Source organism: Euprymna scolopes, chromosome 40 (assembly GCF_053919585.1).
Source record: "Euprymna scolopes isolate OS-2025 chromosome 40, ASM5391958v1, whole genome shotgun sequence".
In the NCBI taxonomy this organism is placed as follows: domain Eukaryota; kingdom Metazoa; phylum Mollusca; class Cephalopoda; order Sepiida; family Sepiolidae; genus Euprymna; species Euprymna scolopes.
In genome coordinates this window covers 55,384,754-55,394,753 of record NC_136521.1, presented here as the reverse complement: position 1 = coordinate 55,394,753, position 10,000 = coordinate 55,384,754, and the positions used below count along the sequence as shown (strand labels likewise).

The following is a 10,000-nucleotide window of genomic DNA, read 5'->3' as shown; positions in this document are numbered from 1 at the left end:
ACGTTTATTCATTAATGAATCAGACGAACAGAAACGAACTGCTACTCACAGCTATATATGCCCTAACACGAACAAGGTGAACAAACGCACACACATACACAATGCCACGCTGCCAAACGCTCACACACATATATTACTTACACACGAATATTCACACTGTGAACATATTGACATACACATTTCTAAGCCTTGTGACTATTTACTAAACTTTCTGTACCAAACACATGTTTGCATAAATGACTGAAAATAACTTTATATTCTTATTAGCAGGGAGACCTGACGTTACCCGTGATTGAATGATGATCAACGAATGTTTCACACTCCTATATTTTTATTGTTATTGAAATCGATGAAATCAGTCATTTTTCAATCATCGATTGATTGCCTGCTCTAGTTGGGGAGCCATCTGAAACTGTTCGCCCGCCCATTGTTACCCATGAAGACCACGAACATCACTGATGATGCTACGACTTGTGGATGAAATTTGTTGTCGCAAAAGTTGTGCAACTTCCGATCACATTTCTCCTGAGTCGGCACTGTTTTATGCCAGTGGCATGTAGAAATTCAGGTCGACTAGAAACAATGCTGAGATAACCAAGGGAAGCAAATCGCAAAAGAAAAGGACTCGGTGACTCACATACCAGCATCTTTCATCTCTCACATACATGCTTACAGACTAACGACTCAGGCGAACGGAAACGAATTACTACTCATAGCTATACACGCACTAACAAGAACAAAGTAAACCAACGCACGCACATACACAATGCCACGCTGCCAAACACTCACATATGTATATTATTTACACACGCATATTCACACTATGAACATATTGACATACACATTTTAAACTTTGTGACTATTTGCTGAACTTTCCTTGTGGACATTTACTAACATAAAAATAACTTTTATATTCTTATCTCGGCACTTCAGAAGTATACGGACGACGGCCATGTTTTTTTTTAGTACGTTTCATTAAACTGTCGCCAGATGGCGCTTCTCGGTCAAATAACAGGGGATTATAACTCGTACTTTTGGGGGAATTCTTCGGAAACTATCTTAAAATAGATGTAAATTCCCTAAATATGCGCGATATTGCTTTGTTGACGTCGGACACCCGAGAAACAATTGGCATTTTGCGAGTTAATAGATTGTTGTGGGTCACGAAGCTAGGAACATAGTGTAGTATTGTAAACCAGTAGCAGTAGCAGTGACGGATTTCGCTGGAGATGTTCCTTTAATTCAAAAAAGGTTCTATTTAAATTAAATTGTTGTTGACCCTTCAATGATGCTTTACTTCGAAAAAGTTTTATTAATTGGTTCGAAAATAAATAAATAAATAAAAATAAATAAATAAATAAATAAATAAAATAAAAAAAAAATAAAAAAAAATAAATAAATAAATAAAATAAAAAATGAAAAATAAATAAATAAAAATAAATAAATAAAGTAAAAAGAAAGCAATTTTACTTCATAAAAATCCAATGTTGCTCTAATTATTAAATTTATGGTCATTCTGCAAACTTACAAAAATAAATGTTTTTACATCTTTCATCTTTATACAATGTTTTGGTTTTCAAATATTTTTGTGATCGGAAAAAAAAAACAACTTGTTTGTTACTTATTTACTGTGGTATTTGCCGCCGTCCGCATACTGCAGAAGTGCCCTTATCTCTTGTATAAAAATGTTATGTTACAAAATTTCGTATTTCTCAATTTTTGAATTTACAAAACAGTTTATGTTTTAAATAGCACTGATTACACTTTATTCTCGCAATGTTTCATTTATTTCCATTTTATGTGCCTATGCAGTTCACCAAAGATATAAAAAAAAAACGAAGATAAATAAAAAAAAAAATCTATATGATATACGTGCCCGTAATGGAATTAGGTTCTCAGAAAAAAAAATCGCTTACTTTGATCAAGTATTTTTTTTTTTTTTTTTTACAGAGAAAAATCAAATTTTAGTGTGACTCATCGCGACGCAGCCATCATTGCAATTTCAACAAGGAAGAAAGGGGCGCCAGTGGAGATAATCACATCTAATTCCTGAAGTTTGCCAAAATTTGACGAAGTTATTTTGACTGTTTTGAATAATTTTACGGGTTTGTATTACTGTACACATAGATTCAAAAAAGTTGTCAAAAAACAAATATATAACAAATAAATGTTATCAAAGGCAAGATAAGTTACTTTTGTACCAAACTGGATATGTTTTTCGTGTTTTTATTCAATGTAACATGTTTATTCAGCTCGAAAACCATACAGTGTTTACCGATGTATTGGAAAATTCAAGATGGTGTCTGACTCCCTCTCAAGATGGTGTCTGACTCAAACTCGGTAAGTTTGGGAAAAGGTGTTATAAATCTCGGTGAGTTTGGGAAAAGGTGTTATAAATAAAAAACTGGATAAAATACTGTTAAAACCTCGCTCAATATATGTTACCGTGACATAAGTTGACATATATTCGGCGGGTTTTTAATAGTATTTTTTCTGGTTTAATATTTATAACACCTTTTCCCATACTTACCGTGTTAAAGAGGGAGTGAGGCGCCATCTTGAATTTTCCAATACATCGGTAAACACTGTATGTTTTTCGAGCTGAATAAACATGTTACATTGAATAAAAACACGAAAAATATATCCAGTTTGGTAGAAAAGTAACTTATCTTGCCTTTGATAACATTTATTTGTTATATATTTGTTTTTTGACAACTTTTTCGAATCTATGTGTACAGTAATACAAACCCAATTTTATGGATTCCTTTTTTCTTTCTGTTTTTTTTTTATTTTCTTTCAAAAAATTGTTTCAAAATGTACTAATAAAATCATTAGAACTGCATGTGCGTTTTGACAAACTTCAAGAATTAGACAGAATTATCTCCCCTATTCGTAACTGAAACTGCCAAGATGGCTGCATCGCCACAGTTCCGTCAAAGTTAATACTGCGGTTTGATTGGTCCTTGTGTGAATAAACCACCTCGCAGGGGCTGTCCTCCGACAAATATAAATGTCAGTTTATGGCTGCTACAAAAATGGTTTAAGTAAAAATTTAAAAAAATTAAAGAAGATATTTGGCAGCAAACCAAGCAAGAGCGGGTGAGAAATGTACTGCTGTGTATTCCACGGCGCGGGCGCACGAGTATAGGACGACCTAGATCAACGAACATCTAGCAACTTGCACATGATGCCAACTGTGATCCTGAAAATCTGAGACAGCTGATGGAAGACAGGAAAATCGGAAGAGAGAGAGAGAGAGAGAGAGAGAGAGAGAGTGAGAGAGAGAGTTACATTGGTCCGGGCAAAGAGCTCAACCAGGTAGGCAGTCATTACCGATATCCATTTCACTTTAAATAATAAAGGTGACTAAAATAGAAAGTAATCCAACCATTTTATAATGCCTCATTTAAAAAAATTTTTTTTTTTAACTTTGCATTTTGAGCCGCAAGTAGAAACAGAGGCCGGATCGTTTTTTTTTTTGTTTTTTTTTTTGTTGTTTTTTTTCTTCTTATAATTTTAAAACGGTGGTTTTCCACCCGATTTGAATATGACGTTTGCCTTCTGCATCTCATATATGAACACGGACGTGACTCTGCAGTCCCAGTCTAGAGGCACATAGTCTTGAACAGTGGGGACACACCGGAAGTCAGTTGTTGCGATCACTGATGAGGCTGCTATACAATGTTTTTCTCTCAGAAATTAGCAGCAGCTTTTGTGGACTGAGTTTCACCACTTTGGTCTGTCCATGGCATATCCCTCCAGGTCTTTTGGTTTGATGTGGCACCACTGGAGATTGGCTTTGACCGCGTCCTTATACCGCAGTTTCGGTCGATCTGGGTTTCTTTTGCCGGTCTGGAGCTCCCCATATATCAAGCGTCTTGGCATCTGACACTCCTCCATTCCAATTATATATCCAATCCATCGAACTTAGGCTTTGATGATGGTGTCCTCTACTCTTTTTAAAACTGTATATTTTGTCAATTAACATGTCTAGGATCCTCAGTCTTTTGGCTAATAACAAAGAGAATATGACGTTTCGGCGTGGCCTATACAGCGTCAGCGTCACCGTTTCAGCTTGACCGATTCGGCTCAGCCTATTCGACAGTATGACAATTCAGTGTCAACTACGCCAGTCACATTTTTATAAAGATTTTACAACTTAAAAAAAAGGAAAGGAAAACCATATGAAAATATATCACGTTTTTAAGAAAAAAGAGTTTTCGAAAAAAACTTTTTTTGCTAATTATTTTCTAATTAATTTTTTAATGATTAAAAACTCAAATAGCATTTAATTTTTTTTTTTCAATTAAGAGAAACAATATGAAAATGTAATCTCGTTGTTGAAAACCGAGTGTTGTTGTCTGTTTTTTTTTTAGTTGTGTTTTAGATAAACACGATTATTTTTAATTTCTTTCCGTTTTTTTTAATCAAATTAACTTTTTTTTTTAATAATTTGTTTTTTTTTTTCAATTTTATTCAAAGAAAAAAGTCTCTTCGTTTGAATAAATTAAGAACCCCCCCCCCAAAAAAAAAACATTGACTATAACGACGAAGCGCTAATTTGACGCCAAATCGTCCCTCCCATCGAAATGGCAACGCTGAATGAATCGGCCATGCCGAAACGGCGACGCTAAATCGGCCACACCGAAACGTACCAAACCCAAGAACAAAGCATAGTATCTGTTTTGATGCTACACTTAATTTATTCTGTTTTCGGTCAGTGAAGAAGAAATCTTTTTTAAGAGCTGGATTTTCCCTACGTCAAAAACCGACCATTGTCCCTGGTGGGGAGGCAAGTAAACAAAATCACGTTTAGAGTCTTTGATCTAATACGCGATGCTTTCAATAAGGTTTCAGACATTTTTTTTTTTGTTCAGGTATACAGAATTGTTGGAGACTATTGAAAATTCAGTATGTTATTGCTATATATCTTATGAGATGACTGACCATTTTTATGATTTTAGTTTAAATGAACAGCTACAGCAGGAATTGGAATACACCCTACTAAAGCCTGATTGTCACAGCTGGCGAATTTTCCAAAATGCATTTTGGACGTGAGGACACTTTAGAAGAAGGATATGCAATAAAATTCTGTTTTAAAATTGAAACAATGTCACGGAAACGTATGGAATGTTTCCGACTGCTTTTGGACCATCTTGCATGAATCGAGCACCGAAACGTACCAAACCCAAGAACAAAGCATAGTATCTGTTTTGATGCTACACTTAATTTATTCTGTTTTCAGTCAGTGGAGAAGAAATCCTTCTAGACTAAGGAAATTTTACTTTTTCTGTTCCAATCTAAAGTGCACTATTTTTTTAAGAGCTGGATTTTCCCTACGTCAAAAACCGACCATATATCTATATATATGTTTTTGAGTGGCATAAGAGATTCAAGGAAGGCAGGGAGTCTGTGAGGGATGATAAGAGATGTAGGAGGAGTAATGAAGTCAGAACACCAGAGTTGATTGGCCAAATAAAGAATTTCATAGATAAGGACCGTCGTGTGTCTATAGAGGCAATAAGTGCATAGTTTGATGTCAGTGTGGGAACTGTACACACTATTATTCGTGAAGAAACTGAAGATGCGGAAGATTTGCGCGAATGCACCAGTCCACAACTACAATCTTGTCACTGACCATTTGACCGAGATGAGAATTCAGGCAGTTCCTCACTCTCTCTATAGTCTAGACATTGCTCCCTGTGATGTTTGGTTATTCGTTAAGCTCAAGAAAAACCTTAAAGGCTGTCGTTATGAGATTAAAAAAAAAAAAAAAAAAAAAAAGCTATCGTCATACTAAAATGGTCACGACCAAAGCTAGTGACCACGCCACAGTTCCGCCAAAGTTAATGCTGGAGTTTGATTGGTCCTTGTGTGAATAAACTTTGGAATTTCTTTCCTGCTTCCTTGACTGTACTAACCTTTAGAAGTTTAAATGTAATGTGAACAAACATCTCGCTGTTCAACATAGTGCTATGTAGACATAATACCAAATAGTAGCCCCTTACGTCCAAGTAGTAATATGCCTCGTTTGGCGTGAAGAAAATAAATAAATAACATTTTTTATGCTTATTAAGGTAGAGTTGACCGATCGATTATTTTTAAATATGTGGTTTTAAGCAAAAAAAAACAAAACAAAAAAAAACAAACAAACAAAAACAAACAAACAAACAAAAATACTACTTACTTTTCATGTCAAAAATTGTAATATATCCAAAAATTACAGAAATTCATCGATTAGAACAAAGCTTTTGTGTTTTACTAAAAGTAAAAAAAAAAGTCTATCGCTATAGTCTGAAAGAATACATCAGCCATTAAAGTGACGAAAGGGGAGATAAGTATGTCCCCTGTATTCGGAATTTTTAAGGTGTTCGTGTTCACATCTAGCGAAAATGCACCCCCCCCCCCAAATTTTCGTAAAAATATCCGATTAGTTTTCGTACTTTTTGGCTATATTACTATTTTCGACATGACAATTAAGTATTGCTGTTTTTGCTTAAAACCACATATAAAAAAAAAAATGTTTTCGGCGCTTCTACACTATTGGGACGAGATTTTGTAGTCGATAAATGGAGTTTTTAGATTTAAAAAAAAACAACGGTTTCAACTGGTTTTTTTTTGGGGGGGGGGCAATTCTAATAAATTACAATGGTAACTTCCAAATTATTCAGTCGAAATTACCTGAATATTACTGAATTATTAAAAAAAAAAAAACAACTTTAATCGAGTTAGCAGGTGAAAAATTTCGGCCATCTTGTTTAAATCAAAATGGAAAATGACCTCCCTTTGAACTCGCCTGTGTCTTACGATCGTTTTCATCAAATTCTATTTTTTATTTTCTTTAATAAATAATTTTTCTACCTTACCGATTTTCGTAATTTTTTTATATAATCATCTTAAAAGTACGAGGACTACGTCCCAATAGTGTAGAAGCGCCTGTTTTTTTTTTTTTTGCGTTTCTTTTAATTTTGTTTTATTTTCGTTTTTAATCGTTTTATTTTAATCTTTTTAAAGCGTTATTTTTCTACTAAATTGCATTACTTAATGTTTTGCATTTCTCGAAAGTTTAACAATAAAAATGTTTAGAGAGTGGCGTGGCGTGGCGGTGTTGATCTGCTGTAAACGTGACATTCGAAACAATAACATTCGCCTAAAATTTATTTTATAAATAAAATTTTAAGTAGATTATCGAATTTAGGTGATCTTAAATAATTAATCTCTCTCTCTCTCTCTCTCTCTCTCTCTCTCTCTCTCTCTCTCTCACACACACACTCTTTCTCTCTCTCTCTCTCTCTCTCTCTCTCTCTCTCTCTGTCTCTGTCTCCCAATGTGTATATCTAAATACGTCTTATTGAATACGACTCTTAGTCTTTCTCTTTTTCACTATGTGTTAGCATCCCTATTATCGCTCTGTCTATGCCCTCTCTCTCTCTCCCTCTCTCTCTCTCTCTCTCTCTCTCTCTATCTATCTATCTCTCAGTATATCTGCCTGTCTGTCTGTCTAAATCATGCCCTCTCCCCCCCTCTCTCTCTCACACACACACACACACACACACACACACACACACACACACACACACTATGTGTGTATCCGCGCCTTCTCTTTCGTTGACGTTCCCTTCCCTTTCTATTTGTCCCTCTCCTTTTCTCTCTTTCTCTTTCTCTTTTGTTCTCTCCCTCTTTGTCCGTCCCCTTCTCTCTTTCAGCATGTCTTTCTGCCTGTTCCTGACTCGTGCTCTCTCTCTCTCTCTCTCTCTCTCTCTCTCTTTCTTTCTTTCTCAATCGTAGCATGGATCCAATAATACAAACCACGTGGCGAGGAAACATATTTTATCGGAATCGGGCATCAAACAACAAAGCGTTAAACAGTTTTTAAAAACTTCTGATTATTAACTATCGATTATGCCTTAAAAATTCAGATACGAATTTTTTTTTTTTAGTTTCTTACAATCAATTTACTTAATAAAATCCCCGTTCAAATCCGGAATAGAGGCCGCATTTTGTTGTACGTTACAAAGCGAGGAAATCGCACATAAACAATGTTGTGTTCATTATTGTTTATTTCCGGCAGCTTTATGGACCAGTTCATTGCGGTGGGTTCATTTCGCTTTGAAGAAATTCAAAATATATAAACAATAAGTTTTTACTTACCTTCTTTTTTTTTTTTCCTTCTAACAACTTAGCGCCTTTCTCGCTGTAAATAATATCCTGTTTGTAGTTCAGGTCTAATGAGAAAACAGGCCTCGTTCTCCTGGTGTTGCTGAGTTGCTCTCTCTGTCTCTTTCTCTGTCTCTCAGTCTCTCTTTCACACACACACACACACACACACACACACACACACACACTCTCTCTCTCTCTCTCTCTCTCTCTCTATCTATCTATCTAGAACACACTCTATATTTCTATCTCTTTCCCTCTCTCTCTCACACACACATATGCTTTGTCTCTCTCTCTCTCACACACACTCTTTCTCTCTCTCACGCATATACCCTCTCTCTTTCACACGCACACACACACACACACACACATACTCTCTCCTACTCACATAGAGCCATCTACCTACCCTCTTTCTCTCTCTCTCTCTCTCTGTCTCTCTCTCTCTCTCTCTCACGCACTTTCTCTCTCTCACGCACTCTATTTGTCTTTCTCTTTCTCTTTCACACGCACACACGTTTTGTCTTGGTCTCGCGCACGCACTCTTTCTCTCTCTCTCTCTCTCTCTCTCTCGCGCGCGCTCTCTTTCCTGTCTCTTATCTTTTAATTATTTATTTCGCTAGTTGTTTTTTAAGTGTTTCTCCGAATTATTTTTATACTTAAAACAAAGTCTGAAAAAAAGAAAAAAAAATGCATAAAAAATCGAGCGGCCTTTGACCGATTAAATCCCGCCTTGTAAAAATAAAACAACTTTTTTTTTTACTGCATCTTTTTTTAAAGTTTTGTAATATTTAGAGGTCATGGTCACAAAATCTATATATCTATAAAAGTGAACGTGCCTTGCCTGTGTGTCTGTCTGTGTGTCTGTCTGTGTACATTTCCCTACGCAGTAACTCTGTCAATTTTTAGTCTACAGACTCGAAATTTGATATACAGGGTACTGAGTTTTGGGGAAATCTATGTGATCGGTTTTCGGCCAGAAATTTGGCTGTTAAGAGGTCAAAGTTCAACGATTTGACCTTTAAGAACTCTACCAAACTCCTCCGGTCTAAACACTTAAAATTTTAGATATAGGTTCCTTGGACATTGATCTAACTTAATAACTTGATTTGAGCCCAAAACAATAAATGTTAAGGGGTTATAATAGGGATCAAAGTTTAAAAAAATTGACCGTTTTTTTGTTGTTTTTTTTTGTTTTGTTTTTGCTCAGCATACACCCCCAAATACCCGGGCAACACCGGGCACTCGTGCTAGTAAATAAATAAATTATTGAAAAAACGTAACAAAAATTTTTCATGGGCAGTAAAAATGATTTGGTATTTTTTACGACCTGCCCCAGTGCCCCATCGTATTATAAACACTCCCAATCACCCCATGTTAAGAATGGCTTTTGGAATAACCCCCCCCCCCCCAACCTCCACATGTTTACAAAGACTTTTGATGTTGGAGGTGTTTATTTCGAAAGCCGTTCCTAACATGGTTAGGCTGGGATGTTTATAATACGCTGGGGCACATCGTAAAAATTTACCAATGATTTCATGTTTTTGTTTTGGTTAAATATTACTAAACGAGGAATCGTTTTCCTTTAAAATCTATTTAGCATCATTAGGTACCTCCAATGTGCACCAACAATTTTAAACCCCCTATATATGTAATACGATGTAACTGTAATTTAATTTGATTTTATCATCATAACTTTTATACCATTTAAAAGAAGAAGCTTCAAATAAACTAGTAGTATTTTTTAAAAAGTTTTTTACAGCGTACGAAAATTATGAAAATGCCAGAGAGACTAAAAGTGTGTTTGCATTATCGACGCTTTAAAAACAACGCAGTGAGCGTTTTG

The 10,000-nt window shown here is 35.4% G+C and overlaps 2 protein-coding genes across 2 annotated transcripts in view; one reads left to right on the top strand and one right to left on the bottom strand.

Annotated features, from left to right (window-relative positions):
• Nucleotides 1-8,566, bottom strand: part of LOC145265576 (uncharacterized) — a 93,418-nt gene extending 84,852 nt beyond the window's left edge. Inside the window, exon 1 of the mRNA XM_080121551.1 lies at nucleotides 8,152-8,566. The gene's annotated coding sequence lies outside the window, so the exon portion shown is untranslated. The remainder of the gene's footprint in view (nucleotides 1-8,151) is intronic.
• The window catches only part of LOC145265575 (THUMP domain-containing protein 1-like), a 164,945-nt gene that overhangs the window by 44,667 nt on the left and 110,278 nt on the right, over nucleotides 1-10,000 (top strand). The gene's annotated exons all lie outside the window — the stretch shown is intronic.